Source organism: Lolium rigidum, chromosome 1, assembly GCF_022539505.1.
Source record: "Lolium rigidum isolate FL_2022 chromosome 1, APGP_CSIRO_Lrig_0.1, whole genome shotgun sequence".
Taxonomy (NCBI): Eukaryota; Viridiplantae; Streptophyta; class Magnoliopsida; order Poales; family Poaceae; genus Lolium; species Lolium rigidum.
This window is the reverse complement of record NC_061508.1, coordinates 24,388,987-24,398,861: the sequence shown is the minus strand read 5'-3', so window position 1 is coordinate 24,398,861 and position 9,875 is coordinate 24,388,987.

Below are 9,875 nucleotides of genomic sequence, written 5' to 3'. Positions count from 1 at the left end.
GATCTCCAAATAATCATGAAACATGCAAAATAGATGAAATAACATAAGTATTGTGTCCCAATATGAAATATATCAATGAATAACAGCAAATTATGATATAAAATAGTGATGCAAATTGGACGTATCAGACACTCTCAACTTTGATCACATAACAGAATAAATAAATAGATGCTAGACTCTACACTCTCTTGTTGGATGATGAACACCACTAACTGTGTAGGATTACACGAACCCTCAATGCCGGAGTTAACAAGCTCCACAATATTCAATGTTCATATTTAAATAACCTTAGAGTGCATGACAGATCAACATAACCAAACCAAGTACTAACAGAGCATGCACACTGTCACCTTCACACTACGAAAGGAGGCATAGATCACATCAATACCATCATAGCAATAGTTAACTTCATAATCTACAAGAGATCACAATCATAGCCTACGCCAAGTACTACACGATGCACACACTCGTCACCATTACACCGTGCAGGAGGAATAAACTACTTTAATAACATCACTAGAGTAGCACACGGATAAATTGTGATACAAAACACATTGCAATCATAAAGAGATATAAATAAGCACTTCACTATGCCATTCATAACGGTGAATAAGTATTACGTGAAATATAGCCTAAGAGACCCACACGGTGCACACACTCGTCACCTTTACACACGTGGGACAAGGAGTCTCCGGAGATCACATAAGTAAAACCCACTTGACTAGCATAATGACATCTAGATTACAAGCATCATCATATGAATCTCAATCATGTAAGGCAGCTCATGAGATTATTTTATTGAAGTACATAGGAGAGAGATGAACCACATAGCTACCGGTACAACCCTTAGCCTCGATGGAGAACTACTCCCTCCTCATGGGAGACAGCAGCGTTGATGGAGATGGCGGTGGTGTCGATGGAGGAGCCTTCCGGGGCACTTCCCCGTCCCGGCGGCGTGCCGGAACGAGAGACTCCTGTCCCCGGATCTTGGCTTCGCGATGGCGGCGGCTGCGGAAGGTTTCTCGTACCGTGGCTTTTTCGTCGAACGTAATAGGGTTTTCGCGACGGAGACCTTAAGTAGGCGGAAGGGCAGCCTCGGAGGGTCACGGTGGGACCACACACTAGCGCGCCAGGCTTGTGTCCCCACCTCGTGGCCCCACTTCGTTTCCCCTTTGGACTTCCGGAAGCTTCGTGGAAAAATAGGACCCCGGGCGTTGATTTCGTCCAATTCCGAGAATATTTCCTTACTAGGATTTCTGAAACCAAAAACAAGCAGAAAACAACAATCGGCCCTTCGGCATCTCGTCAATAGGTTAGTTCGGAAAACGCATAAATATGACATAAAGTATGCATAAAACATGTAGATATCATCAATAATGTGGCATGGAACATAAGAAGTTATCGATACGTCGGAGACGTATCAGCATCCCCAAGCTTAGTTTACGCTCGTCCCGAGCAGGTAAACGATAACAAAGATAATTTACGGAGTGACATGCCATCATAATCTTGATCATACTATTGTAAGCATATGTAATGAATGCATCGATCAAAACAATGGTAAATGACATGAGTAAACAAATGAATCATATAGCAAAGACTTTTCATGAATAGTACTTTCAAGACAAGCATCAATAAGTCTTGCATAAGAGTTAACTCATAAAGCAATAAATCAAAGTAAAGGTGTTGAAGCAACACAAAGGAAGATTTGAAGTTTCAGCGGTTGCTTTCAACTTATAACATGTATATCTCATGGATATTGTCAATGTAAAGTAATATAACAAGTGCAATATGCAAGTATGTAGGAATCAATGCACAGTTCACACAAGTGTTTGCTTCTTGAGGTGGAGAGAGATAGGTGAACTGACTCAACATAAAAGGTAAAAGAAAGGCCCTTCGCAGAGGGAAGCATTGATTGCTATATTTGTGCTAGAGCTTTGGTTTTGAAAACAAGAAACAATTTTGTCAACGGTAGTAATAAAGCATATGTATCATGTAAACTATATCTTACAAGTTGCAAGCCTCATGCATAGTATACTAATAGTGCCCGCACCTTGTCCTAATTAGCTTGGATTACCGGGATTATCATCGCAATACACATGTTTTAACCAAGTGTCACAAAGGGGTACCTCTATGCCGCCTGTACAAAGGTCTAAGGAGAAAGCTCGCATTGGATTTCTCGCTTTTGATTATTCTCAACTTAGACATCCATACCGGGATAACATAGACAACGAGATAATGGACTCCTCTTTAATGCATAAGCATGTAGCAACAATTAATGTTCTCATATGAGATTGAGGATATATGTCCAAAACTGAAACTTCCACCATGGATCATGGCTTTAGTTAGCGGCCCAATGTTCTTCTCTAACATTATGCATGCTCTAACCATTAAATGAGTGGTAAATCTCCCTTACTTCGGACAAGACGGACATGCATAGCAACTCACATGATATTCAACAAAGAGTAGTTGATGGCGTCCCCAGGAACATGGTTATCGCACAACAAGAAACTTAATAAGAGATAAAGTGCATAAGTACATATTCAATACCACAATAGTTTTTAAGCTATTTGTCCCATGAGCTATATATTGCAAAGGTAAAGAATGGAAATTTTAAAGGTAGCACTCAAGCAATTTACTTTGGAATGGCGGAGAAATACCATGTAGTAGGTAGGTATGGTGGACACAAATGACATAGTGGTTGGCTCAAGGATTTTGGATGCATGAGAAGTATTCCCTCTCGATACAAGGTTTAGGCTAGCAAGGTTATTTGAAACAAACACAAGGATGAACCGGTGCAGCAAAACTCACATAAAAGACATATTGTAAACATTATAAGACTCTACACCGTCTTCCTTGTTGTTCAAACTCTTTACTAGAAATTATCTAGACCTTAGAGAGACCAATTATGCAAACCAAATTTTAGCAAGCTCTATGTATTTCTTCATTAATGGGTGCAAAGTATATGATGAAAGAGCTTAAACATGAGCACAACAATTGCCAAGTATCAAATTATCCAAGACATTTTATCAATTACCACATGTAGCATTTCCCGTTTCCAACCATATAACAATTAACGAAGCAGTTCAATCTTCGCCATGAACATTATGAGCTAAGAACACATGTGTTCATATGAAACAGCGGAGCGTGTCTCTCTCCCACACAAGCATGATGGATCATATTTTATTCAAACAAAAACAAAAACAAACAGACGCTCCAAGTAAAGTACATAAGATGTGACCGAATAAAAATATAGTTTCAAGAGAAGAAACCTGATAATTTGTCGATGAAGAAGGGGATGCCCAAGGCATCCCCAAGCTTAGATGCTTGAGTCTTCTTGAAATATGCAGGGATGAACCACAGGGGCATCCCCAAGCTTAGACTTTTCACTCTTCTTGATCATAGTATATCATCCTCCTCTCTTGACCCTTGAAAACTTCCTCCACACCAAACTCGAAACAAACTCATTATAGGGTTAGTGCATAATGAAAAATTCACATGTTCAGAGGTGACACAATCATTCTTAACACTTCTGGACATTTCTCAAAGCTACTGGAAGGTAATGGAACAAAGAAATCCATCCAACACAGCGAAAGAGGCAATGCGAAATAAAAGGCAGAATCTGTCAAAACAGAACAGTCCGTAAAGACGAATTTTATTGAGGCACCAGACTTGCTCAAATGAAAATTCTCAAATTGAATGAAAGTTTCGTACATATCTGAGGATCACTCACGTAAATTGGCATAATTTTCTGAGCTATCTACAGAGAATTAGGCCCAGATTTGTGACAGCAAGAAATCTGTTTCTGCGCAGTAATCCAAATCTAGTATCAACCTTACTATCAAAGACTTTACTTGGCACAACAATGCAATAAAATAAGATAATGAGAGGTTGCTACAGTAGTAACAACTTCCAAGACTCAAATACAAAATAAAAGTACTGTAGCAAAATAAACACATGGGTTATCTCCCAAGAAGTTCTTTCTTTATAGCCATTAAGATGGGCTCAGCGGTTTTAATGATGCACTCGCAAGAGATAGTATTTGAAGCAAAAGAGAGCATCAAGAGGCAAATTCAAAACAAATTTAAGCCTAACATGCTTCCTATGAAAAGGAATCTTGTAAATAAACAAGTTCATGAGGAGCAAAGTAACAAGCATAGGAAGATATAACAAGTGTAGCTTCAAAATTTCAGCACATAGAGAGGCATTTTAGTAACATGAAAATTTCCACAACCATATTTTCCTCTCTCATAATAACTTTCAGTAGTATCATGAGCAAACTCAACAATATAACTATCACATAAAGCATTCTTATCATGAGTCTCATGTATAGAATTAGTACTACTCCCAACATAAGCATAGTTATTCTTATTAATTGTAGTAGGAGCAAATTCAACAAAGTAGCTATCATTATTATTCTCATCATCAAATATATGAGGCATATTGTAATCATAATCAAATTTATCCACCATAATAGGCGGTACTAAAAGACTACTATCATTATAATCATCATAAATAGGAGGCAAAGTATCATCAAAGTAAATTTTCTCCTTAATGCTTGGGGGACTAAAAAGATCATGAAAACCAGCTTCCCCAAGCTTAGAACTTTCTATATCATTATCAACAATGGTGTTCAAAGCGTTCATACTAATATGTTCCATGGGTTTTTTAATTTTCGCATCAAACCATCCATGTCTTAAATCAGGAAATAGAATAAGAAGCTCATTGTTGTCCATTATGCCAAGCTAGTGTAAACAAGAAACAAAAAGATACAATTGCAGGATCTAAAGAAAATAGCTTCGAACACTCACACAATGGCGCCAGAAAAGTACTTTTACCTGGGACCGGAGTATGAGTGTCTTTTACCTTTCCTCCCCGGCAACGGCGCCAGAAAAGTGCTTGATGTCTACGGGTGCTTCTATTCTTGTAGACAGTGTTGGGCCTCCAAGAGCAGAGGTTTGTAGAACAGCAGCAAGTTTCCCTTAAGTGGATCACCCAAGGTTTATCGAACTCAGGGAGGAAGAGGTCAAAGATATCCCTCTCATGCAACCCTGCAACCACAAAGCAAGAAGTCTCTTGTGTCCCCAACACACCTAATAGGTGCACTAGTTCGGCGAAGAGATAGTGAAATACAAGTGGTATGAATAAATATAAGCAGTAGCAACGGCACCAGAAAAGTGCTTTGCCCAGGATCGGCGTGTGGTTGATGGTGGTAATATTGCGGACAGTAGAGATGCGATAGAAACAAGTAAACAAGCGAGCGATAGCAGTATTTAGGAACAAGGCCTAGGGATCATACTTTCACTAGTGGACACTCTCAACTTTGATCACATAATAGAATAAATTAATAGATGCTAGACTCTACACTCTCTTGTTGGATGATGAACACCACTAACTGTGTAGGATTACACGAACCCTCAATGCCGGAGTTAACAAGCTCCACAATATTCAATGTTCATATTTAAATAACCTTAGAGTGCATGAAAGATCAACATAACCAAACCAAGTACTAACATAGCATGCACACTGTCACCTTCACACTACGAAAGGAGGCATATATCACATCAATACCATCATAGCAATAGTTAACTTCGTAATCTACAAGAGATCACAATCATAGCCTACGCCAAGTACTACACGATGCACACACTGTCACCATTACACCGTGCAGGAGGAATAAACTACTTTAATAACATCACTAGACTAGCACATAGATAAATTGTGATACAAAACACATTGCAATCATAAAGAGATATAAATAAGCACTTCACTATGCCATTCATAACAGTGAATAAGTATTCCGTGAAATATAGCCTAAGAGACCCACACGGTGCACACACTTGTCACCTTTACACACGTGGGACAAGGAGTCTCCGGAGATCACATAAGTAAAACCCACTTGACTAGCATAATGACATCTAGATTACAAGCATCATCATATGAATCTCAATCATGTAAGGCAGCTCATGAGATTATTGTATTGAAGTACATAGGAGAGAGATGAACCACATAGCTACCGGTACAGCCCTTAGCCTCGATGGAAAACTACTCCCTCCTCATGGGAGACAGCAGCGTTGATGGAGATGGCGGTGGTGTCGATGGAGGAGCCTTCCGGGGGCACTTCCCCGTCCCGGCGGCGTGCTGGAACAGAGACTCCTGTCCCCCAGATCTTGGCTTCGCGATGGCGGCGGCTCTGGAAGGTTTCTCGTACCGTGGCTTTTTCGTCGAACGTAATAGGGTTTTCGCGACGGAGACCTTAAGTAGGCGGAAGGGCAGCCTCGGAGGGGTCCTGGTGGGACCACACACTAGGCCGGCGCGGCCGGGGCTTGGGCCGCGCCGCCCTCTGTGTCCCCACCTCGTGGCCCCACTTCGTTTCCCCTTCGGACTTCTGGAAGCTTCGTGGAAAAATAGGACCCTGGGCGTTGATTTCGTCCAATTCCGAGAATATTTCCTTACTAGGATTTCCGAAACCAAAAACAGCAGAAAACAGCAACTGACCCTTCGGCATCTCGTCAATAGGTTAGTTCCGGAAAACGTATAAATATGACATAAAGTATGGATAAAACATGTAGATATCATCAATAATGTGGCATGGAACATAAGAAATTATCGATACGTCGGAGACGTATCAACGACCCGACGGACATGCTGCCGAAGCGTGGTGGCGAGATCTCCTCGGCGCCCAGCTCAAACGATGATGACGATTCCATGAATCGGAGTTGGCCACCAACGATCCCGACGAAACCGGAATCTCGAGACGATGTGATCCCTCTTTTCCGACGCGGAAGTGGAACCTCCCGAACGTCATCTTCATAGGCTCCTCCAGATACGCATATGCATCCACATGGGAGGGCGGGTGAGGAACAAAATCGACTAATCCAGTTTCGATCTGTTTACCTCTGTCCATCGCGTTGCTTGCCACCGAAGATGTCGACGATGTTGAGCGTGCCATCGAGATCAGCTCCTTGTCGCCTCTAGTTCCCACAGACGGCGCCAATTGACAATGTATCGACTTGTCAATGCCTACGGATTGTAGACTAGGGTTTTCAGGGAAGTAGAGGGCAAGTAGATCTCGAGGGTTCAGCCGGAAAAATACTCGACTGCTAGAAAACTAGGTTATGTTGACAATAAAATCGATCCTCTCTTTCTCCCTCGACTCCCCTTATATAGGAGGCGGAGCCGAGGGTTTCGTGATGTACAAGTTACAAAGACCGGGAGACTCTTTGAGTTCGTCCCGTAATAGTTACAAGTCATTATTCCTAATACAACTCTATCTTTCTAAACTATCTCTTAACTGGGCTTCCGGGCTTCATAAACTTCGGGTCGTGTGCCTTCAGTAAACCCCGGGTACCATCTTCGGCAGGCCCATTTAGGGATGCCTATGTCAGAGGCGCAGGCGGCCTTCCGTGGAGGCGACGACCCGAAGGACTTCCCGAGGCGGCACCTCATCGTAGGTCGGTCCATCGAGGAGGACTACCGGCAGATCATGCTCAACCGGCGGCAGTCGGAGGTGTGGTCCGCCATGGACCACGGCGAGAACTTCGTCGACGTCGCCGGTCCTTCTCAGCCGCCGGTGCCAAAGGAGGAGGACAATGACTGGTCCTTCGACTTCTCCAACGAGGACGGCGGCGGCGACGACGTGGACAATCTCGACTAGAGCGCCTTCCGGGGGCGCCGCTAGTTTTTTTTTGAGTTTTTAGTTCAAATTCGATTCACTTATGTATAATGTAGTCTAAATTTGTATGAATTTTTTTTTAATATTTTTTTATATTTCAAATTTTTTTGAGGGCTGCCGTATGGGAGGGCTTCTCCAGTGGAGATGCTCTAATAGTTTTTCTCTCTCCAACGTGCCACCTTTCAACACCAGCAGCGATCGACATCTTCCCTTGTGGGTATTAGGCGACAGAATGACAGGCTTCTGGTTTGGCGTAGACGAGCAATCGGCGTTTGTGGAAGCAGGCTGCGGAATTCAGGTTAGTCACCTTGTCCGATAGCAGCAGCAAAGCTAGTGCCCTTGGGTGGAGGGAACGAGTATGCAGCATGATTACCCATGCATCAGGATTCCTGTCCCTGCCAACTTTTTTCCCTATCCCTTTCACGCTACGGACATGCACGAACAAATATGTGGCATATATAATCCTAAATCTGGATCTGCAAATAACAGAGATTTTTTCTAATACGCCATCGTTGCAACTTGCAAGTCTAGTCAGCCTGCACTAGGACCGAAAATCTTTTTTTTGAGAGTAGGCGACGTGTACCGTAATTTTATAGAAGGCGGAATATAATTAGAGTCGCCTCTAATGCGCACATTAGGGACCAGAGAACTCCAAAAAGAACAAAAGCCACTATCTCCCTAGTGTTGTACACGCTTCACTCCTTTCCTGAGACCGTGCCTAAACATGTTGAACTCCTCAGAGATGAGCATTGGCATGATATCTGCAAAGTGCTGGTTGTGGGGGTTGCTGAAACACCAGGCATTCATGTGCTTCCATAAAACGTAGCCCACCATGCAAACAAAACCGTCAAACCAGATCATGTGAGTTGTTCTGAACCTCGCGCGTTCCGTCATCCACCATTCCTCCAAGTTACTATCATTTGTGGGCGCCAGGAAGTTAAACCCCAGACTCCGACCGCTTCTGAGGCACACCTCCGTCGCCAAAGAGCATTGGATGAGCAAGTGTTCCACCGTGTCTTCCTCTTGTAGGCACACAAAGCACGGAGCAGATTGAGTCTGGAGCCGATGCCTAACACGTCGATCAGTCGTCCGGATTCGGTGTTGTGATAATACATGCTGGTTGAATTCCCATGAGTTGCTACGGAACAATAGTAAAATACTCAGAAATTGATTGAAATGTAGTTCGATTTTATGTCATGAGGGACTCTCGTGACAAACATCAATATTTTCTTCTTGCATCTCCCTCTTCTTGCACCCTGCTTCGAAGGGGTGCTCCCAACGTCCACTCATGTCCTTCGTTGGCCCCAGCTCCTCGACCCAGCGGTTCCCCTTTGCTCCGACCATGAGCACGTGTCCCAACCTCTGCCATCGCTCGGTTCCTCGCCTTCGTCTGCTCAAGCCTGCAATTGCTCCAGCCGCTCCCGGCCTCCTGCTTCAAAAGGGTGCTCCCAACGTCCAGTGGGGCGGCTGGCGAAGTCGAGGGATGTAGAGGCGGGTCCAACCCTGGGCGGCGGTGGCACCTTCGTGTTAGAGGGCGGAAGCGTCCTGAGCAACGATGACCGATGGGTCGTCGAGGCCAGGATACGGTTATCACGGTTTTTTTTTACACACCATCGATATGGTATTTTTAACGTACGAAGCATTTTTTCACATAAAACCACCGCTGATTATCCTTTAAGAGAAAAACATTTATTAAGTTTCAGACCATTTAGATTTTCTTAAATCTTATTTACCGAGAATGAATAATATATCGGCTGTAGTTTCGGGAAAAGTGCAATTGAATGAGTTGCGTTTTTCTACCACACGGCTGCAGTTTTCACAAAAAGTGCAACTTATATTAGAAAAGTGTAACTGAATGTGAATCACACATTTCTCTCAACTACTGGGAATCCCCGACCGGTTTGTAAACGGCGGTTCAAATTTGAATTTGGCTGGTTACATCGAGACAGATTTCATGAGATGGTTAAGACGGTTTGGGAAAGATCAGTCGGGGGTAGCACTCCAATATTGAGATGGAACAATAAGATACGGGCTATACGCAAACATCTCTCTGGTTGGGCTGCCCATATGGCTGGTATTCTTAAAAAAGAGAAGGCTCGCTTATCAAAAGTGATCGATGAACTAGAGGCCGTAGCGGAAGTGAGACCGTTGTCCATGCATGAGATTGATCTTAAGAATCAATCCAATGCGCAGATGGCGAGTC